Source organism: Mirounga angustirostris, unplaced genomic scaffold, assembly GCF_029215605.1.
Source record: "Mirounga angustirostris isolate CCGP_5_RB_7025 unplaced genomic scaffold, mMirAng1.0.hap1 SCAF_8, whole genome shotgun sequence".
Classification (NCBI taxonomy): Eukaryota; Metazoa; Chordata; class Mammalia; order Carnivora; family Phocidae; genus Mirounga; species Mirounga angustirostris.
This window is the reverse complement of record NW_026991716.1, coordinates 96,316,308-96,339,940: the sequence shown is the minus strand read 5'-3', so window position 1 is coordinate 96,339,940 and position 23,633 is coordinate 96,316,308. Positions and strand designations below refer to the sequence as shown.

Below are 23,633 nucleotides of genomic sequence, written 5' to 3'. Positions count from 1 at the left end.
TTTGGGCGGGAGGCAGGAGCCGAGCTAGACCTTGAAAGACAGGTAGGTTTAGGATGCCGTCCAAAGAGCAAAATACTCTATGACAAAGAGCTCAAGAGTGCATGACATCGTGATCGAATTCAGCTGTCTGGGGCGCCTTACCTCATAGCCCCTATTCCCCCGCTAACCATTCACGGCAGCTGCGCAGGTTATCTCAAGAATGTTAGAAACAAATGGTCATCAGGTGTTAGCATAAGGCAATCAATCACAACATAAAGTACCAAGATGTCACGGCTGTAAGCTTTAAACTGATTATGAAGACAGCAGAAGTATTTTATATGCCAATGAGTGTCATGGATTAAAAGCGCTGCTGACTTTAAGGAAAATTGAAAACATAATCTGGGAAACGAGCGCTTACTCTTCTAGTAGAAAAACAGCTTACGAAACTTCTTTGGGAGACCTTTAAATATGTCAGATTTGGCTTTTGCGAGTTGAGTGAATTTTCCTTTGTAGACAGAAAGCTGGCATCAGGGCGCTACAGAAAGCCCCCTGGCACCTCAGCTAGCTCCCTCTGACTCTGACGCTGGCTGGCAGCCTCGGGTGAAAATCCCTGGCTCTTTTCCGCAGAGGAGTGGCAAGACTTGGCAGCAACTGTTGCGTTCACAAAGAGGCGGGGGTGACTTGTTCTCAGGGTCAGCGAGGGTGGGGGTGAGAGGCAGCTCAAGGCCAAGAGTTTGACTTCCTGGCCCTTCCAGAAAAGTCTAGCACTCTTTAATTTATTCCTAATTGGAATACTTTGCTGTGGTTTTCCTGGCCACAAAACATGCCCTTTTAACCATTTCCTCTCAAAAGACCTTTGTTAGATTTGATTTAGTTGTTTCCGTATCAAAATAACTTCCACGTAAAAATCAGTACCAAAAATGTCCCGGATTCCTGTTTCACATAACTCAGTAATATGGTTTCTGAGGTCTTAAGGCCAGGACTTTTAGTCCCTTTGGTTCTGAGGGGTTGGAAGGAAAAATTAAATAGAGTTTATGAAGAATAGAAAGATTTCTATTGAGACCATCTCCCTTATTCTGAATGCCATGAGTCCTTGAATGGTTGGCATGCTTGTGTGCACACATACACACTCCTCCTCACACGTCACCTATTTTACTGAAAAATACTACGATAGAAAACTTCATTCTTGTTCTTAGGGTCTGGGTTGTAGTCCTTCGGCGATAGGCACCTGAGAAGCATGTATGTCTGCAGGCAGCTGGAGGGACAGCTAAGTGGTCTGGCCGCAATGCAAAATGAAATTGAGTTGATGATTCTACTGGGAGAGATTTTTCCCCATGTTTTCATTACCAAACTCCGCCACCCCCACTGCCTATAGGGCCTGAAGTGATGGTAGATAGTACTCAGAAGTAACAACTCCTAAGAGACTCTCTCTGGAAAATCAGCATGCAAAAGGCAGTTGGCCCCAGAAGCCAAGGACTCTTGGCTACAGCAGTAGAATGTTAAAGCCACAAAGCGGTAAAAGGAATCTGGGTTTCCTGTATTTAAAATTGTCTATTGTTTCAGCCTTAGCTTTAGTGAAATCCAGAGGATAAATTAAAGATTTGGCTTTTAGAGTCTTTATAAAAATAAGGTATTTTTGTTGTTAGTCCTTAAAAGATGATGAAAATGAGCTGCTGAAATTTAGATGCCTTCTGAAAATGACTTGGAATAATTACATTTGTTAAACTGGGCAGCCCTGATATTGTATGCTGTATAAATCAACTTTCATTATTCTTTAATGACTCTTTGCAACTCTTTTTTCTCGAACTTTGCAAGCTTGACTTGTGTTCACCTTGCTGTGGAATGCTTTAAAGGGCATTTCATCTAATAGCAGAGGGCAATGATAAATTATAGATGCCAAATCATATAGTAGTGATTTAGGTAGCACTAGGGTAAGGTTGTAAGCAATAAAATAAAAATTTTCCCAATCAACCTCTATATTAGGAGCAAAAAAGAAATAGCTGTCTGCATAATTAAAGAGCAACATGTCAACATGCTTGCTCATATGCTAATCTGAAGGCTTTTTTAAAAAACTTGAAATCACAAAGCAGAATACTGGGAATATTTATCAGTTTAAGCGAAGAAGTTCTATATTTATGAATGAGTATGAAGTAATTTCCTTGTAAGTGTGCTTTGGAACTACAGATATCAAGGAAGAAAAAGAAAGGAACGTGGTCTCAGTCTCTCAAGTATTTGTGGCATCAGAACAATGAGGTGGTAGAGAGTGACCTGGGTCTAAATTTTGGCCAAGTCCCTACTAGCTGTGTGACCTCAGGCAATGTACTTAACCTCTTTGGGCCTCTGTTTCCTCAACTATAAAATGGCAGAAGATAGTGGGTTCTACCTCACAAGGTTTTTGTGAAGATTACAAATAAAGCATTTAAAATAGAATCTAACAGAGGAAGCACTCAATAAACATAGGCTCTAAAATACTTTATCATCCCTCTGCCCAGACTCCTGGGTGGCTTCTTTTCTTATTCTGACTGAAAGCCAAAATCCTTACCATGTCCTGTAAGTCCCAACACAACCAGCCTGTTTTCTCCATGACCTCATCTCCAACTGCTTCCCCTACACCCTCAGCTCACTCGCTGGCCCCCTGGCTGTTCCTCAGACGCAGACACGCGAGGCACCCTCCCGCCTCAAGACCTCTGCAGTTACTCTTCCCCTGCCTTGAAAGTTGTCCCTTAGACATCCTCATGGCTGACCTGTCACTTCCATCCGGTCTTTACTTCAAAAACACCTGTGTGAGACTTTCCTTGGACTACTATCTAACATTTCAACAGCTCATCCCCATTGATATTCTATGGTCCCCTTTCCTGCCTTGTTTTTCTCCTTAGCACTAACTACTTCCTAATAATACTATGTAACTAATTTATGTTGTTTGTTTTCTACATCTCCCACCAGAACTTGAACTCCAAGAGTGCAGGGATTTTTGTTTCAGTCACTGCTGTGTCCCTAGTGCTAGAACTGTACTTGTCACAAGAGTAGCCATAATAAATATGTGAAGGCTGAATGAATGATGTTCCTTAGTTTCTAAAAAATTATAATTCTCGGGGCACCTGGCTGGCTCAGTTGGAAAAGGGTGCACCTCTTGATCTCAGGATCATGAGTGTGCAGAGATTACTAAAAAAATAAATAAACTTAAAAAAATAATAATTCTACCCTACACACATATTTCCTCATCCCAAAGTTTAATGGAGTATAATTTTTTTGCCACATAAATTTTCCTTCGTTTTTATGATGACTGTCAACCCTAGATACAGTGACAACCACTCCTTAGAGACCTGATAACTACAGGAGGAAAGTGAGAGGTGCAAGGTTAGGCCACCCTGGCCAGGGCACAGTTGTTTTTCTAAGCCTCTACCAGTTCAGCTGGAGGAAGCAATAATGCTGTTTGCTGGACCTCCCTATTTCCTAGTCCTTTATCCACAGATAAACCGGGGACAGCTTCTGATTTGCCCTTTCTACCTTGTCCTTTTACTAGCTACGTGAGGACGCTTCTTAAGTAAATATGGCAAATAATTTCCAAAATCTGAATGTATGCAAGGGCAGAGTATATAAAATGAGTTCTGTCTCTCTCTCTTTCTCTCTCTCTCTCCTCCTCCCACCCCTCCCCACAGGGTTTTTTAATTTTTTTTATTTTTAGGATTTTATTTGTCAGAGCGCGCCTGCACAAGCAGGGGGAGTGGGAGAGGGAGAAGCAGACTCCCCGCTGAGCAGGGAGCCTGATGTGGATCGATCGCAGGACCCTGGGGCAGATGCTTAACCAACTGAGCCACCCAGGCATCCCTCCCCACAGGCGTTTTTTAAAAGATGTTGCTAAACATTGACCTGCTTAGGGGGTCAGGCAGTAAGATGGAATATAAGATTTTCTGAATGCCTACCATGTGCCAGACATTACACTAGGGCCTTTACATATGACATCTAATTTATTCCCTCAGCACAATCCTGCAAGGGGCATACAATTATCCCCAACCTCTAGATGAGGAACTGAGGTGAGATCAAGGCTCGGAGAGGATAAGGGACCAGCTCAAGGGCACGTGACTAATAAGTGGCAGAGGAAGACATGGAGCATTTATCAGAAACATGACAACCATTTTCATTCTCTCTTTGCCCCTGTAAGCAGTTTCCTAAGCATTAGACCAATTTGTGTGTCTTGAGCCAACAACTTCTGAATTAGAAAGTTAGTGTTCATGATGGATTTCTGCAGCAGCCTGAAGTTATTGGGATCTCAGCAGCTTTTCCTCTCATTAGAGAGGTGAGGACCTGCACACCAGAGACGGGCTGACGTCAGAGGAAGAGCAGCATCTGTGCCTAGCCGTGCCCCCCATTAGTAACCAGATGTGATCTCGCCCCCCTTCCTCATTTTACCCCTTTATGGCACTTAACACTGCTCTGCTTTGATAAAAATACATGTATTCATCTTACTCTAAACCCCTGTTGGGCACGACTGCTGCCAGGTAGGATTCCACTGACTGGGTGTAATAGCCCCCGCATCCAAACACCAGACAAAGCTAGAGTGGGAAGAGGTCACCCAGTCTAACTTCCTAATGCTACTAATGGTGAGAGTGAAGCCTAGCATGCATACATAACTTGGTCAAAGTCACAGAATTGAGACCAGAGCCCTGGTTTTCTTAGTTCCTTAGTATTCCATTATACCACACTATCTCCCTTGTCTTTAAGGAGAAGTACAATGTGAATGGAATGTGGCTTTAAGAAAAAAGCTATTGGGGCACCTGGGTGGTTTAGTCCGTTAAGCGTCTGACTCTTGATTTCGGCTCAGGTCATGATCTCAGGGCCGTGAGATCGAGCCCCATGTCGGGCTCCACACTGGAGCCCACTTAAGATTTTCTCTCTTCTTCTGCCCTTCCCAACCCCTGCTCTCTCTCTCTCTCAAAAAAAAGAAAAAAAGCTATCTGTGTAGCTGTGTAGGCAGCTCATGGTCCTGCAAAGACTGCAGTGGGGACAGAATAGCAATAGTACAGGAAATAAATAGCAATTATTGAACTAGGTTGGTGGCAGCAGAAATGGAAAAAGGGAGGCAAATGCAAGAAACACCATGATATGGACTTGCTAGGACTCATAACTGATTTGGGGGAATAAGTTCATGGGGTGACAAAAGGAAAGTTGAAGTTGAAGTGAGAGCAAGTGTGGTGTAGTGGTTAAGCCAGGTCTGGTTTCAAATCCCACATCCTATGTGTTTATTTTATGACCCTCTGTTCATTCAATAAATATTGAACACCAGTATGAGCCAGGCATTGTTCTAGGCACTTGGGCTATATCAGAGAATACAACTGACAAAGATCCTGGAACTTATATTCTAGTTATGACTTAACCTTGCTAAACTTTCGTTTCCTCAGACATAAAGTAGATAGTATCCATTCATATGGTTGTTGTGAGGATTAAGTACTCAACAAACATTAGAGATCATTATGGCCAAGTTTTGAGTCTGGATAACGATGATAAAAGTGATATTAAAGAAACTGTGAAATTGGAAGCATAAAATGGTTTGGAAGCAGGATTCAGCGTGAGCATTTCAAATTACAGTCCTTAATCACTGCAGCTTCTGGTAACATATGTGACCCAGGATGGCTACAGAGTTTGATCTGTATGTGTACCAAATTTAAATGTGCCTATACGCCCTGATGTTCTTTAAATAAAAGAAGTTGATATTGTACCCCCAAATCCCAGATTCTTGAGTTTGACCTGTGCTACGTAGGAGTCAGAGGCCTCTGGTAGAAGGACACTCACTCTGTGCTTCTGGGTCTGGGCTCTGTCTTGATATGCAAGAGCCCTGGGGGAATTGGAAGTGAGGTGGTGTGTGGCTGGTCATGGGGCAAAGACTAACATCCAACCATTCTCTGAAAAGAACCATGGAACTCTACTGTCAGAGCTTAAGACTACACAACAAGCAATCTCCAAGGGGGCAGAGGAAAGTGCAGTTCAAAACTCCAGGCTGAAAAAAGACCACCGAACAGAAAACCAACACTGTTTGATGGCTGCATGTGGGTCATCAGGAGAGAGAGATTTGGGGGGTGTCCACCAACTCTGTATGGGTGCAGATGGGAAAGGAACCTAAACAGCCAACAGGGTCTAAGAACACCCAGATTACCAAGAGCTACACATCTAGCCACTAGGGGTTCTCAAAGTGTGATCCCCAGACCAGCAGCATCACTGTCACCTGCGAACTTGTTAAAATGCAGATTCTTAGGTCCCATTCCAGACTTACTCCCAGAATCTCCGGGGGTGCAGCCCAGCAATCTTTGTTTTCACAAGCATCCAGATGATTCTCTGATATTAAAGTCTGACAGCTACGGAGACGCACTGTTGAGCTCTGAGATATCTTCCTAGCTGGGTGTCTCCAGCCTCCATTGCCCGCCTTCCAAAATTTATTTCCCTTGATTGCCTCTGTGTTTACATATTTCCAGGTTTTGTTTTGTTTTGTTTTGTTTTTTCTATACAGGACTCTATGAGGTGGAGAAATGATAAATAGTAGGTCCCATTGGGACTCGAGTCAGTGAAGACCCTGAACTTTATCCTCTCACTCAAAATCTGACAAGAAGATTACATACAGATACTTATCCTTGTAGAATTTTCCACTTATTTTCATGTTCATTAGTAAGCTACTTCTGATTTTTTTAGTCTTCTCTGTAGGACTGTGAACAGGATCAAACTGGGCCTTAAACCCAAGGTGAATTAAAGGAATAATGGATAATAAAGATAAAAATAGCAGCTATCATTGAACACTCACTACATCATAGGCACTGTGCTGCATTTTACAGACTTACTTAACTTAATCCTCTAACCACCCTACATTAAACTCTTTTCTTAAAATTTATTTTTTTTTAGTAATCTCTACACCCAATGTGGGGCTCAAACTCACTGAGTCGCATGCTCTTCCAACTGAGCCAGCTAGGCGCCCCTACATTAAACTCTTATTAACACATTATATATTTGAGAACATTGAGGCTCAGACAGGTTAAGTATCTTGTCTAAGGTCAAATACCATGATGTGGCATATCTGTAGGGTGACCCCAAGCAATCTGACTCCAGAACCAAAGTTTTGGTCACTATGCCATTGGTCTATAACATTTGAATCACCAGGGAGCATTCCAAAAATATTCATGCTGGGTCCCACCAGAGAGGCTAATTTAATTGGTCTGGGTGGGGGCCCAGGCAGGGATACCTTCTAAAAGCATCTAGGCGATTCCGCCATAGGCAGGTTGAAAACCCCAATATATAACACAGTCTCCATGTCTCCATGCTTAACTACAGTACACTACCCAAGATCAGCTGCTAGTAAGTAGTGGAGCTGGGTTCTGAATTCAAATCTGTATGGGCTCAGAGTTTGGTTCAATCATCACAATCACCTTAACCACTATGTCTACCATTTCCACTCCAACAGCACTTTACATTTGAAGATTTACAACTTATACAGCATATTGGAAGGCATAGAAAAATAAAATTTCTCCAGTCAGCATATCTAATAAAAGATGCTACTTTCAAAAAATATTTTTATGAGTTCTTAAATCATCTAAGGTTATCATCATCATCTTCTTCAACGTCTTTTAAAGGTTTGGCTTCTAGAAAGTATTCCAAGTATAATGGCAAAACACCCAGCTTTCCTATGAGTTTATAAATTGAAGTGGTTCTTTGGGATAAACAAAAAATCTTTTCATCTAAAAATTTAATTGAGACCAATTCAGTGCCCTGAGAATTAGTTCCAATGTTTGGCTCAGGTTTCTGGCACTGAGCACTGGGCCCTGGCCTCAAGCCTGCACTGGGTCACCTTACAGCTGCACCTCGGGGCTATCTGCCAAGAAGCTGGTCTCATGGTAGCACTACGCTATGGCTTAACACCAGAACATTGAGCCTTGATACCCAACCCGGCTGAAAGCAATTCACATGACTGCAACTCTGTTTAGCAAACAACCTACAGGAGTCATTCGTGTAGCATTGTAGCACCCTCTGACATTTCTGGGACAAAAGAGGACTAATTTTCAGTAGTTTGTCTAGGGGCAGGGAAGGGTGTTTCTCAAAGTTTAATTTATAACCAGAAAGTTGTGGATTGCTGTAACCATCACATAAAAGGGAAAACGTCTGTCACTTCCATTTGTAGCCAAGTTTGTAGCAGCTTTTTCAAAAAGGGAGAAGTTGAGGGACCAGCTATCCTGGTTCAGGGGCAAGAGAGATCAGGATTTGAAATCTGGTCTCCCCACTAACCAGGTGGGTTTAGGCAGAGAACTTAATTTCGTTGTGCCTCAGTTTCCTCACCTATAAAAGAAGGTCTGGGCTCACTAAATGAGTTCTAAATATCAGTCCTAAAGTTGTATTATATGTATGAGTATATATTTATAGTTTTTCTAATTTGGTGTAACCACTTGAAACATCCCCTTACTAGAGCAAATCTGAATTTCTAAAAACCCGGGGTTGACATTAAGGATGGAATTCGAGAACCAGAAATTATAGATTTTTAGCTGTACGAGGCTATTTAGATAATGTACTCCAACTTGCTCCTTTTATCTTCGTCCTCTCTGTCTTCTCTTTCCTCTCTTCTTTTTTTAAAACTCAAGAAATATTTTCTGAGGTCTGCTGTTGCACCAGGCACTGAACCAAGTGCTGGGAACCAAGTGCTGGGAACCAAGGCTGAGTCCTTAGTCTTAAAGAATTTCCAGTACTGTAGGCACAAGTAAGCAGGTTATTAACACACAACGAAGAAAGTGCTACCATAGAGGTGAGCAGAGGGTACAAAGGCAGACAGAGGCTTAGTTAGTCTCAGGGTAGGGAAGGGGTGGGAGTCGGGCCAGGGTTCCTGGAGAAATGACATCAGACCTAAGGCCAGGAGAAGGGGCACCTTTCTAGGCAGAAAAGCAGCATAGGACTTTAAATACCAGAGGGGGAGCTCTGAAATGGTGGGGAGGATTGCCCAAGGGCATGCAACTGGCCAGTGGCAGAGCTGGGGCTCAAGGCCCTAACCTCCAAATTAAAGGCTTGGTTGAATGTCAATGACATGAATTACTAGTCTTTGTGTTTGGCTTTTGGCAAAGGTGAAACATTACAGGGCCTGTGCCAACTCAGTTAGGACTCAGGGCTCTTCCTGGGCTTTCTAGGCTTAGGACCTCCCCTGTCTGGCTCCAGTGTCTTCAGCAGTAACTCATCAACACAACCACAGCACAGGCCCATCAACTGAGAAGCACCAGCACCGATCTGCTTTAGGGATGAGGCTCTTTCAGCTGCTGAGTGGTGTGGATGGATACAGCTTCTGCTATGACGGGTTTAGGAGACAAGTCTTGGTTAGTGATGGCTCAGTTAAAGAACAGTTACAAGTCACGGTGATGGTCTTCAGATATTTGAAGGGTGGTAGCAGGATTAGATCTATGCTGTGTGGGGTGAAGGGGAAGAATCAGATTCAAATGAATGTATAGGTACAGATTAAGTATATTTCCCTAAGTAAGAACTTGAGGTTGGATGCACTCCGAAGTAATGGCTATCTCTACACCTACAGTATTTAAAACAAGGGCAGAATGACCACTTCACTGGGATGTTACAAAGGGGATGTAGGATTTTATTTATAGAGGTCTAATCAAATCCTTCCAGCTCAGAGTTTCTGTATTTTCACAGTTGGCCCTCGCCAACTGAGGTTTAATTGTTCTAGCTTCTTATCTATTCTTCACAAAGTATTTACTCTCAGTTTTAGTTAATTAACATTTGCAAGCACATTCTTTTTACATTTCTAAGCAAAGAAACACTTATTGTGGGCGCCTGGGTGGCTCAGATGGTTAAGCGTCTGCCTTCGGCTCAGGTCATGATCTCAGGGTCCTGGGATCGAGTCCCGCATCGGGCTCCCTGCTCCTTGGGAGCCTGCTTCTCCCTCTGCCTCTCTCTCATGAATAAATAAATAAAATAAAAAAAAAGAAACACTTATTGTGTGCTGTGATATTTAAGATTTAGCCGGGGTCCACCGCCCCTCCCCCCCCGCCCCGGCATAAAGCAGTAATATATTTACTGCTAGGTAGAAACTGCTCTATTTATGTGAGAAACGGGGCTTTGGGCCTGTTCTGGCACATACCACACCGACCTACCCGGTCTGGTGCACAGTACTGCCCTATTGTAGGTATACTTTGCCGGTGTACTTATATGCTAGGGTCCACCCCCTTACATACCCAAAGGAAACTTTATAAAGTCTTCCTTTCCTTTCTTCCACCTTTGTTTTTCTTTGCGGAAACTGTGCCACTGCTCCATTAGTTATGGAGAGAGAAGGGAGAGTATAGTCAGTGAAAACTGAAGATATTACTGGCAGTTCTGACAGGTGCAATTTAGATTCTGTTAACCCCGAATTACTTTCAAGAGCAGTGGTAAAAGATGATTTATATTGTTTTCCAAGGCAGACTACTCTATTGCTAACATAGTAAAGTAAAACATATAATTTGTTTTTACCTGCTTTCTATGCTTGGTGTGTGTAATGTGTTATAAATCAACTATATTAAAAATATTTTGTTTTAACTTAGTATTTGGATCAGGTATTACCCGAGGTCTAAAATTAGTATGTTTTAAAACAACATAATAGCTTTTTCAAAAAGAGAAAAAGGAAGGCAAGCCCATTTTCTAAGTGTTCGAAATCAAACAACATTAAAAGGACCAGCCAAAATGAGTTGGCTCTTCCCTATAAGCCGGGGAACAGAAATGACTTTAACATATTCTGCAAAGGAACTTGTCCTGCACTAGCTCCCATAGTCTACCTTAGAGAGAAGCTTCGGCTCAACTATACATGGAAAAAACAGAAGTTCCGTAGCTGCCGGTTAGATCAGTTTATTATGCCCTGAGAGAAATGCTGGCAGGGGCTGAGAGGTCCCTAAGCACTCCGTGCAAAGTTACAGGGAACGGCCTCTGGTGTAGCTGTTTCCTATGCATGGGATGAATAAATCATTTTTCCCAAGGTAATCCTGCGGAGGGCCTCTCCTCAAAGAGTCATCATCATCTGGCCTCTGCATGCAAATGTAAAATTATAGCTTTACATACACTGATATGGCAGCACATGGGAAAGAACTCCACCAAAAATGACAAGCAGAACTTGCAAGGGCTGCAGCAAGCACCGATAGACTTTGTTTTTTCCCTCCAGTTGTTCTTCATATGACAAAAATGTTTTGATTAGTGATTTCTTTTACCATCAAGAATGATAAAAGCAAGGGGACACCAGGCCAAATCCCCTGAAATCAGTGGAGGGAGAGAGCCAGAACTCAGGTGGGGCACTGGGCAGAAGAGGGCCGTGGGCCATTTTGAAAGGATGAAAAGGACAGCTGGGAGCAGAGGACGGGACAGTCTGCAAAGCAGGGGAGCAGGTGACCCAGAAGATTCTACAGCTGCTTGCTGCAGCTGCTCTCATAGTCTCCTCTGCTTCAGGAGAGAGGCAAATGTGTTTAGAAATGAAAGGCAAGAGGGCATAGGAAAAATGTACCTTCCATTGCTAACCAACTGGAATATATTCTTCACAACGCGCACTCTGTTCTGCGCTATGAGGTAGTTATTTTCAGGATTCAGATATAGGCAAAATATTAACCAGCAAACTCTGTGCTTCTTAGTGCAAGCACAATTGGGTACACGCAAATTACGCTGCAATTTCTAAGGACAAACTTGTAGTTGGAGCCTTGAACATTAGAAATGGTAGCAGTTTTGTAATATGATAGTTTATGGCCTTGCGCAGCTGTTTCTGAACTCATAAAATGCTTTGTCACATGTAACCTTAATTTTTATATGCTTTAGGGCACAAAATGGCCTTAAGCCATTATTTCTTGTTTTAAACTCAAATAAGGGTGGTTGATCCCCCTACTCTGAGATGATTTCCAAGAACTCTGGACCCTTTGGACTATCTGAAGGACTGGCTGTGGTTGACTTGAAATCCTATCCTCAGGAAATAAACACACAGTTGTGGACAGAGAGGTCAGGGGCAGGCCAACTCCATCCATCCCCATGTTTTCTTCAGGATCCACAGGCCTCCTAAACGACAGGGTTTTCACCTTCTTGACAGCAGAACTCACAATCACAAAAAGACATTCCTCAAAAATGTCAGGGACGGAGAGAAGTCACAAAAGAGGAGGAAGAGAGTTAATAGTAACTGCTTAGTTACTGGGCTGTTTTACAGATTAAAAAATAAAAGTCCCATAAAGTTTAGTAATTAAAGTCACACAAGAGGGTCAGAAGTCAAATAAAGGTCTGTGAACACCAAAACTTCTTTCTACTACTGCAAGATGGCCTGAGGGGTGGCGGGGGGAGGGAGGGCCTCAAAATTCTATAGAGCTCTTCCCTCATAGGGTTTATGACATGCAGACAGAGAGTGAGTATGTCACTGATTCCAGAAGGCGAAGCCATTTCTCAGGTTATCTGCCCTCGCAGGCAGGGTGCTCTCCTCCCAACCCCAGTCAGTCAGGCACTTAGAACTACGAAAGCTTACTCCAGGGTCTCTAGCCAGGCCTGAGTCTATGGAGGCCGAGGGCCAACAGCTGCCTGATTTCCCAGCTCAAGTAGGCCTGACGTGACTCAGGAATGGAGAGCGGTCCTCCGAGTCTGTTCTGGTCTGAGCAGCCTCAAAGAAAACAAACATGCTACTAAATGCAAAGCACTTAGTTCTGTTGAGATGGGTTCCTATAAACATGTTTAGAGAAATGAGGTAACTTCGATGAGCAGTTCAGCTAACAGAATAATAATGCTGATCTCCAGCATGAAGCCATAGTCCTAATCTGAGCCCCTGTCTGATCCTCAAGTCTGTCCCGTTACTCCCTCCCAACTCTGTCTGTTCCAGAGAGGATGTCTCTTCATTGTTCCCACATGCTTCCCTCATTCCTGCCTTCATGCCCCCAGCTGCTGTGGAATCTTCAGGCGAAAATGCCTTCACTACGCCCCACTCAGCAAATCCTATCTCTCAAGGTCCATATCAAACCCACCTTTTCTCCATTGAGTTTGCCTTGATAACTTCAGTCAGCAGTGGCCTCTACAATCCCATACAGTTACCACTGTATCTCCACTATTCATGTTCATATTTGATTATGTCCAACTTAGAATGTGACCGTAAGGGCTCTGTAAACTTGCATTAACTCATCTTTGGAAATCCTGCCAGTTGCCAAACTGTAAGCATCTGTTGACATACTAAAATGACTGGTAAAGCAAGCACCATAGCAGCGTTTCCTAACCTCAGATCTATTCTTTTTCTTACTTGGGTTTAAACCAGATGTGAGCTGAGGAATGCTGTCCTTTGAGATTCAACTAAATTGGCTCAAATCCCATTCCTTTGTGTGGTGGGAGCCCTACATTCCTTCCTGTTGGGGATTCTGGAAGGGGATGGGAGTAGTTTACAATTTCTTTTCCTAGTCACCTCTGGCTCCAAGTTCTTGCCTTCTGTGGACTTAGTTCAGTGGCTGGAACAAGTGTTTTGCTCTCTCTGAACCCAACATCTCCAGTTATGGAAATCAGCTCCTTTTTTTTGCTTCAGTAAAATGGGCTAAAGCAGGAACTATATCCCCTTAGGAGAAAAACCAGAAGTGAGGCATATGTGTCCTAGGTCTTCAGATATTGATACTTCATTGTACCTACTATTTGCTTTTGAAGATTTAGAAAAAAATACTTTGTATTAACTAACTCTTCATTACATAGAGTAGAATGCTAGAAAGAATTTTCTTAGCCATTTTCTAAGTGACTGTTTTATTACTTGTGCCATAACAAAAGAATAAATGAAAGCTGCTTCATTATTTTTCATATACGACAGCCTCGTAATCGCTAATTAAACATATACAGACTTTTGAAGTTAATTATAATTTTACCTCAGATAGAGATTACTGTGTTTTCTGTTTCTTTGTTCCAAATGGGATGCTTCTTGTTGAGAGGGGCAGTAGAATATAGTGGATGAGTACAGAGTCTGTACTGTGTGGATTCAAATCCTGTCCTACCACTTACTACCTATGTGACTCTGGACCCACTACTTAACCTCTCAGTAACAAATAGGGATAAGAATAGTACCTAGCTCATATGGATTAAATGAATGCATGCAATGTTTTACACAGTGTTGGACACACAGTCAACACTATAGAGGGGTTATTTTCTTTTTTATTCGGTATCACATGGTTTATGCTACAAATGCATCATTATGGGCTGAATTGTGTCTTCTCAAATTCATGTGTTGAAGCCCAACCCCTCAGGATCTCAAAATGTGACTGTGTTTGGAGATAGGGCCTTTAAAGAGGTAATTAAGTTAAAATGGGGTCATTAATCCAAAATGACTAGAGTCCTCATAAGAAATGCAGATAAGGACACAAACAACAGAGAGAGAGGGATGACCATGTGAGGACACAGAAAGAAGAAGGCCATCTGCAAGCCAAGGAGAGAGGCCTCAGAAGAAACCCAACCTGCCAACACCTTGATCTCAGACTTCCAGTCTCCGGAACTGTGAGAAAATAATCTTCTGTTGTTTAAGCCACTCAGTCTGTGGTATTTTGTTATGGGAGCCCTAACAAACTAATACATGCATCAAAAGTAAATTTGTTTAAAAAATATTAAATATGGTGAGAAACTAATGGTCATTACAATCGAAATTGGTAGGCTATCTCTAAGAGGTTTTGATTTTTGTGAGGCTGAAATATAGTGGTTAAGAGCACTGGACTCTATTCCTGGTTCTGCCACTTTCTGGCCACATACCTGTAGGCAAGAAATCTAGAGACATATGTAAGGACTATATGAGCTCCGGGACTTCATGGGCATGTAAGAGTAAATGAGAGAACGTGTAGCACAATGCCTGGCACATAAGAAATGCTAAGCTAGGAGTGCCTGGGTGGCTCAGTCGTTAAGCGTCTGCCTTCGGCTCGGGTCATGATCCCAGGGTCCTGGGATCGAGCCCCGCATCGGGCTCCCTGCTCAGCGGGAAGCCTGCTTCTCCCTCTCCCGCTCCCCCTGCTTGGGTTCCTGCTCTCACTGTGTCTCTCTCTGTCAAATAAACAAATAAAATCTTTTAAAAAAAAAAAAGAAAGAAATGCTAAGCTAATAAAACTCTATCTAGCTATCTATTTAAATTCTCTTAATAACGGTGGTAGGGGAACAGGGGAGACATTTTCTCAGGATCTGGCAATTTCTGCTTTGGGTGGGTGTGTGTGTGTGTATTTAAATCCGATAAGAAAGCTAAGAGGCCCTTAGAAATTAAGTGATTTCTCCAAGGTTATAGAGAGTAGGGTGGAGATGGGATTCATAGGAAGATATATCTGACTCCAAGACCCATTCTCTTCCCACTCTTATCAATTATCTTTCCCATTAATTTTCTACAACCTCTAGGTTCTAGTATGCTGTCCTCACCTAATACGTGCTTTCCAGTATATATATATATATATATATATGTTTTATTTGTGAGGGGTCATGGGGCCAGAGCAATAGGAAATTAGATATCATTCTCAAAGGCTCTTCTCATATATCAAAGAAAAACAAAAAAGAAAAAAATAAATAAAACCCAACCTGCAGGTAGGTACTCCTGCTACCAGTTCTAGCTTTGGTAACTCTACTGTGCTGTAATGGAGACAGCCAGCACATAATGGCCTCATAAGAACATGGCATAAGTGATTATATTCTCACATTGCAGTGTCCTGATTTGAACCAACAGACTATGATTTCTAAAGGATTAGAACTTGCACTGCTATTGGATCAACCCCAATGTCTAATTTTAGCACTGAACTTGCTCCAGCAGTACTTAGTCCTAGTTAAATAAGCAAAGTGTGTTCTCAGTCGCTAAATGATAGCTCTTCATTTCATTTTGTAACTTGCCCATACTGCAAGTCAGTAATCACACATCAGCTACCAATGGAGATATTTTTAAACACCCAAACAAGGTGTTTTTCCAACTAATTTCTCTAACAAAGAAACAGATAAAACAATAAGGTAATTTCTTGAATCATTTAGGTTTTACTAAATCACCTCCCAGAAAATATGTAATTCCATCATGTGAGCAGTTATTTACTGAGTTATATGTAAGCACATATTTACTTTACTTTTGTTAAAAATAGACTGGTTCTTAAAGAAGGTGATACCATGCCATTCAGGAGCAAGAGCAGGAGACTCTTGATCTCAGGGTTGTGAGTTCGAGTTCCATGATGGGTGTAGAGATTACTAAAAATAACTAAATAAACTTAAGAAAAAATAAAAATAAGAGCAGAAGACCAAAGCTAAGTGATGAGAATATTTTTCTACATAGAGCTAAAATGGTTAGTGTGAACTACTTTGCCCTAGGTAATATTTTTGCCACTTCATTAGTTTTATACTATGGCAGAAGCTTGCTTTGCATAATATTTTTTAAGTTTATTTATTTATCTAAGTAATCTCTACACCAAATGTGGGGCTTGAACTCACAACCCTGAGATCAAGAGTGGCATGCTCTTTGGACTGAGCCAACCAGGCATCCTGGTTTGCATAAAAATTTAGATACTTGGGTTTAAAATGCAAAACCCTTATTTTCAAAAACTCATTAATCCAGTAAAAATATTTTAAATGTTCACTACAAATCTGCAAGACAAATTGAATTGTTATTTTTAATAGAATGGAAGAACAAAAAACTGAAAATTGTTTTTAAAAAATCTAAAAGAATACAGATAAACTATAGTTTGAGGCAAACAAATATGGAAGCTTATTTTCCAAAAACATTGTATAGCTTGTAATTTTCTCTCTATATAAAACTTTGAATTCCATAAAAAATTTAGTTTAAATAACTAAAATGCTTTTCTCTTCTGGCTCTTTGCTTTTTTTTTTTTTTTTAAGATTTATTTATTTCACAGAGAGAGAGTGTGTGTGAGTGAGGCAAGGGGCAGAGGAAGAGGGAGAGAGGGAATCTCAAGCAGACTCCCTGCTGAGCGCAGAGCCCAGTGCAGGGCTCAATCTTATGACCCTGAGATCATGAGCTGAGCCCAAATCAAGAGTCAGATGCTTAACCAACTGAGCCACTCGGGCGCTCCGTGGTTCTTCACTCTTTTAATGTCAGTGTAAAAGCCTTGCCGTATAAATTGAAATATTTATACTGAAAAAAAAAATGGTTCCTTTTGCCTAATTTCATGAGTAGTAACTCTTTGGGAGGGCTCCAAAGTTATTACAGAGAATCTGAAAATCCTGGTGTTCTCCAAAAACAGACTGAGGTTTCAGAAAAAAGAACCTCATATATCACCTTACACCTATCAGAATGTCTAGAATCAAGAAGAAAAGAAATAAGTGTTGGCAGGGATGTGGAGAAAAAGGAACCTTCGTGCACTGCTGGTGGGAATGTAAATTGATGCAGCCACTGTGGAAAACAGTATGGAGGTTCCTCAAAATATTAAAAATAGAACTACCCAAGATCCAATAATTCCACTACTGGCTATTAACTCAAAGAAAATGAAAACACTAATTCAAAAAGAAACATGCATCCCTATGATTATGCAGCATTATTTATAAAAGCCAAGATATGGAAGTGACCCAAGTGTTGATAGATGAATGGATAACATATATGTTATATTATATATATAATGGAATATTACTCAGCCATAAAAAGGATGAGATCTTGTTTTTGAATTTGCAACAACATGGCTGGACCTAGAAGGTATTATCCTAAGTGAAATAAGTCAGACAGAGAAAAACAAATACGATATGATTTCACTTAAATGTGGAATGTAAAAAAACAAAACAAATAAACAAACAAAAAGCAGAATCAGACCCATAAATACAGAGAACAAACTGATGGTTGCCAAAGGGGAGAAGGTAGGGGAATGGGCAAAATGGGTGAAGGGGAGTGGGAGATACAGGCTTCCAATTATGGAAAGAGTAAGTCATGGGGATAAAAGGTACAGCCTAGGAGGGGCGCCTGGGTGGCTCAGTCGTTAAGCATCTGCCTTTGGCTGAGGTCATGATCCCAGGATCCTAGGATCGAGCCCCGCATCGGGCTCCCTGCTCGGCAGGGAGCCTGCTTCTCCCTCTCCTGCTCCCTCTCTCACTGTGTCTCTCTCTGTCAAATAAAATAAAATCTTAAAAAAAAAAGTACAGCCTAGGGAATATAGTCAATGGTACTGCAATAGCATTGTATGGTGACAGGTGGTAGCTGGACTTGTGGGGAGCTCAGCATAACATAAACTTGTTGAATCACTGTGTTGTATACCTGAAACTAATGTAACATTATGTGTCAGCTATACTTCAATTAAAAAAAAAAAAAGAACTTATTAGACCGGGGGAAGGGAGAAAGACCCTTCATTTTCAAAGAGGTTGGCAACCATTGCCCTGGCCTCCCTTTGACTTTCTTCCTCTGCCCCTTCAGGAATGGAGAAATAAGAAAAAGAGAGCAACTAGAAGTGGAGGTAAAGATGATGGTAAAGCACTGCCTGATACCATTTTTATCAAGCAGAAGATGTAGGATGGAGCAGCTAGAATCCGATTCCTTTTTGTTCTTTTCTAACTCAAATGCTGAGTTATGATGCCCTCAAAAAAAAGAGTAGAACCACTATATGGACAATGACTGCATTTCACTTGAATTTCTGTGATTTGGGATCCCTCAAAATGACTGAAAGGGCTGTGAGGGCTTCTAAATCAAGCAGGCTGTTAAATTACATAATTTCGTAAACTGAGACAATATCAAATTGAAAAAGAATCAGCAGAATTTCTAGTCAAGGTGGCACAGTAAATTCACGCTTCAATTCATCCTGTATGCTCTAAACACACAATAATGACAGATACAATAGAAAAAGAGAAAACCAAAAGGTCATTGCTGGGCTCAGAAAACAAGATAAACATCTTTGTGGACCAGAAATGCAACAGAAATGCAAAGCAGTGAGCTGGGCAAATGCTGCAGCCTATCAAGCTCCGAGTGTTAAAGCAGCTAGGGGCAAGTGGAAATCCAGCTCTGGTGGAATACTGGGGCTAAAATGCTCTACTCAAGATGGAGACCAAAACCAGCGATGTTACCAAAAGCCAGGACCTGGAGCAGACCAACCATCCTGGTTTTCCCTGGACTCTCCCTGTTTTAGCCCAGAAAATCCCAAATCCCAGGAAATCCCGTGGTTCTGGGCAAACAGCGATGATGGGTCACCCAACTTTCCCTCGCCCCATGGAAGGAAATGGAATAAACCTACTGCCAATATACTGGCTGGTTGCCAGTGGATTTATGGGAAGCAGTGGACCCAGAACAGGAAAGCAAAGGACGAAAGACAAACAATACTGCAGCAAATGAACTGAGATACCAGCTGGTTTAGACACTAGATGAGCCATATTAATGACATGGATCAGGAGCATTAATGGCCTCTCAAGTCATTTTACTATCTGGTTCTAGACTGGAGCGTGCAGTGGAGATAAGCTCAGGTGGAAATACTCATCAAGTTGGAGATGGGGTAGGAAAGGATAACAGAAATATCTCCCACTCAAAGTGATTGTGCAAGTCCAAATTCCAAAACATATAAGGTTAATGGTAAAAAAGACAGCTGGGCAATGATGGAGTAAGTGACACCGGACCAGTGTTCCTGCTCTAAAAAGTTATAAAAATAGATAAAATATATAAAACAACCATTTTCAGAAATTGAACAACAAGCACTAAGAGGCTGTAATCCCTGGGAGGAACAAAACAAATGAGTTCCTCAAGTGCCCCAGTTGTCTGCCTGGAGGCTCTCTGTGGATTGACAAACAGAAAGGCAGAACTCAAGCACAGCACAGTGGTTTTGCTGTGTTTAAGAGCAAATGGCTTGGGTCATGATCTGGGGGTCGTGGGGTAGAGCCCTGCATCAGGCTCCCTGCTCTGCCAGGAGTCTGCTTGGGATTCTCTCTTTCTCCCTCTGCCCCATCCCTTCCCTGTGTGTGTGCACTCTCTCTCTCAAATAAATAAATAAATAAATCTTAAAAAACAAAAAAAAGAGTGAGTGGAACTCAGGAAGGTAACTACAATTTGAGTAACAGGGTATCAGAGAGGAGAAAGATGTGCAGAGACAGAGCTCCAGAAATCTGTATAAGGGTCATCTTGAATGTTTGTTTGAATATTAAGATGCATAAGCATAGGGAGGACCCCTTAAAGCCAGGCAAAACAACTCCTGGGAGAGGAACAACTCTTGGGGAAAGAATTACTGGGGATCTGAGACTTGGGCAACGCTTTCACAAATGGAAGCATTTGAACTCTAACCAGGACAGAGTCCTCTTAAACATGGGGGGTGCTAGGAGACAACATTCTATGACGTGTCTCCATATCTTGTGACAACTTTTGTCCTTGACTATCTTTCCAAGGATGTTTGTATAGTCAGTAGCCTTTGGCAGGTATAGTGTTGCCTTCCAGGAGAAAGGGTAAATTTGTTTCCTGACCAAGATAATAAAAAATGCCTCCTTCCTGGGCAAAGTTGGGGCAGATTTGATAGCAGTTATCTTATAAAATGAGAGATTTTCTAAGTTCAGGATTCCTCAGCTATGATTCAGACTCACTGTGAGTGTAACATCCACTTGGATCCACTCTGCATTTGCCTCCATGAGGTTTGGGGGACAAGGGAAACCAATGAGAACATGGAGTTCATGCTGCCTGCGGCAAGTAATAAAGTCCTTCGTTCTCTGACCTAGGCGTCTCGTGTCTTCTGCCAGCATCTAGACATCCATCACAGGCTTGCCAGTAGGGTAAAATCTCAGATACTGAATAGCCCCTGACCTGACAGCAGGCATTTAATAGAGACCTCAGAAAGGCTGTCCAGCCCACAAGCTAAATCCACCCCATAGCCTGGTTTTGTGTAACTTTTGAGCAAAGAATTTTTTTTTTTTTACATTTTTAAAGGGATGTAAAAACAAAAACAAAAACAAAACCCAAGAATTTGTAAGAGACTGTATATAGCCTGTAGAGCCTAAAATACTTACAATCTGGCCCTTTAAAGAGAAATGTCATCTACTTCTACTACAGAACCATCTTAACAAAGCTTTAAAACATGACTTGAAAGGATCAAGCTGATGTGCAAGTAAATTAACTGCCTGATGAAACAACATGCTTGTGAAAAGAAGACAAAAAAATCTAGAAATTCAACAGCATGGTAAACACAGTGTCCAGCACCAATAAAAAATTATAAGACAGGCAAAGAAGCAAGGGAATGTAACTCATAAGCAGGATAAAATCAGTCAATAGAAGCAGACTCAGAATTGACAGAGATGGCAGAATTAATAGAAAAGGACTTTAAAATAGTTCTTATAAATATGGTTAAGGATGTAATGGAACGCATGAAATAATTTGGAAACAAATACAGTATCTCAATAGAGACAGTAAAAGAATTTTTAAAAAGTACTATTTATAACTTTTGGAGCTGAAAATACATTATCTAAAATCAAAATTTTAAATTTCAGTGGATGGGCTTAACAGCAGCAGATTATATGCTGCAGAAGATCAGTGAACCTGAAAGATGGGCAATGGGAATTTTACAACCTGAAGCACAGAGGAGAAATGTAAAAAAGGACAGAGCCTCACTGAGGGACAATATCAAGGAGTATGATTCAGAAGAGAGAAAGAGTATATGGCAGAAAAAAATATCTGAAGAAATAAAGGTTGAAATGTTCCCAAATTAGGTGAGAACTTTAATCTCACAGAAATTTCATTTCTCTGGGAACAAGAGAAAAGAAAGGTTAATGATTAGAATAGATGATAATCCCAGTTTCTGCGTTCTGAGGGTAGCCAGTTGAGATTCCTAGATGTCAGGCTTAAAGCATGTTCAAATGGAGTAAGGGCAGACGGTGGCGATTTGATTGATGGTCCTGGTTTGCAGTTTGCATGTCTCTGGTGATCTGCCTGAGTGGCCCACACAGCGACAGGCACGAAGATGGTACATACGTCAGCTGTTGTATTTCTCTTAAGTTTATATAAAGTTGTCCCACTTTAATTTGCATGGCTTTGGGGAAAGGGCAGTTCTCAATGATTCCAAGCCAGAAGGGCGGGAGAAAAAATGAAAATGTTACTTTGAAGAGCTGTAGCCAAGTATTGGAGGAAATGAGAAGAATTCAGGATCTAACAGAGAACAAAACCTCAAACACAATTAACAGAACTGGAATAGAACCTAATATCCACGAGTATGTATTTTTCTACGGAAATGTGATTTTTCTCTCTACAATCCCCATTTCTATCAAAGATAATCATAGTAAGGCCAATTTGTTTGCAAATTAAGTCTGGTTTCAACAAACTTGTCCTGATTATTTACATAAGTGCAACAAAAATAGTGATTGGCCAATTAGGTCCTAGGTTGGCTTTCCTGGAACTTTTCATAAGGAATCTCAAATTGAACTTTCAAAGCCTCTCAAGGATAGGAAGTCAAACCAAAGACTCATTATCAGATTTTGCCTGCAATACCTATTGATTTGGGTTAATTCCTCTCTTTTTGAGGTCCCCCCAAGTATCTTGAGGTTCCTGCACCTAGCAGGAAGTGACCTTCCTTACTCACCTTGCAAGGCTGCTGGGAACAGTACAAGCAAGGTATCAGGCCGATTTTTCCAAGGGGCTTTATTGGCTCCATAAAATCGACCTTAGTTCCTGAAAGCTGTCTTGTAATATCTGAGTCTATACATCTCTCTCTCAAATATGACAATACAGTCAAAGCCTTGGTGATACAACCAATGTTTCCAAGTATGTCCTGTTACAAAGAGAATAGATTCTCATTGAGCTTATGCAAATAACTATATTGCCACAAAAATAAGAATACTCACTAAGAGTTTCTGAATCCTGGAGAGATCAGGTAGGAGGAAAAAAAGTAGTTGTTCCATCTTTGTTCACAAAGATACTTTACCAAATTGCTGTAAGTTATAGCTAGCTAGCTAGCTAGCAAAAAAAAAAAAAAAAAAGTTTCCTTAAATCTAGAAAACAAAAGATTAAAGAACCAGCAATGTTTTGAACAAAAATCCTATAAAATTAGACTCATTCTCATTTAGTCCTATGTAATTAAATCTTGACCTTTCCATAGCAATTTCTATTTTAAAAGGCCAGTTTTTCCTTAGAGTCCTATAAATTCTTACCCTGTTCAGTGGTATGATCTGAAAATTATCAGAAACCTATACTTGTCAGAGTCCTTTCCATGAATCTCCTTGAAGATGGACCACTTTTGCAAAAGCATCAGAGAAAAACAGTAAGTGTCTGTAAATGACAAAAGACTTAAAAATGCCCATGTTTAAGATCTGATGAGAGTTCCTTATGTTACTAACAGAAATTTAATTATTTCTGTGACATAAATTTTAAGATAGTAACTAGAATTACAAGTGTTTTGAGAGAGAGAGAGAGAACAAATCTTTTGAGATGTTCCAGGGACTCTCTAAAAGTCTCAAGTTAGTATGAAATCAAAAATACTTCATTTAGAATTTGAATTTTATAAGATTTGTCAAAATATCAAAAAGGCTTGGATGCAATACTTAATTACCCATTTTAAGAGGCAAGATTTCAAAAGCAAATATAGAAGATTACATCGTTCTGGGCAAAACTTAGCTCTTTTAATAGAGAAGACTTGGTTTACATCATCAAAGACGTGATGAAGACAGACTGAAGCACAGTGGGTAGGACACAAAATCTTTGCTTTCCAAGCTGATGACTTAAAAGGTAAAGAAAAGCCTTTGTTTAGATTTCTTGTTAAGAGCAGACCAATAATCTAAGA

The 23,633-nt window shown here is 41.1% G+C and overlaps 1 protein-coding gene and 1 long non-coding RNA gene across 2 annotated transcripts in view; both read right to left on the bottom strand.

Moving 5' to 3' along the window:
* The window catches only part of LOC135365601 (uncharacterized), an 81,418-nt gene that overhangs the window by 24,010 nt on the left and 33,775 nt on the right, over positions 1 to 23,633 (bottom strand). The gene's annotated exons all lie outside the window — the stretch shown is intronic.
* Positions 8,168 to 23,633, bottom strand: part of LOC135365602 (uncharacterized) — a 32,854-nt gene continuing 17,388 nt past the window's right edge. Inside the window, exon 2 of the long non-coding RNA XR_010413736.1 lies at positions 8,168 to 23,633. This exon is cut by the window's right edge and continues 14,297 nt beyond it. This is a non-coding gene — a long non-coding RNA (uncharacterized LOC135365602).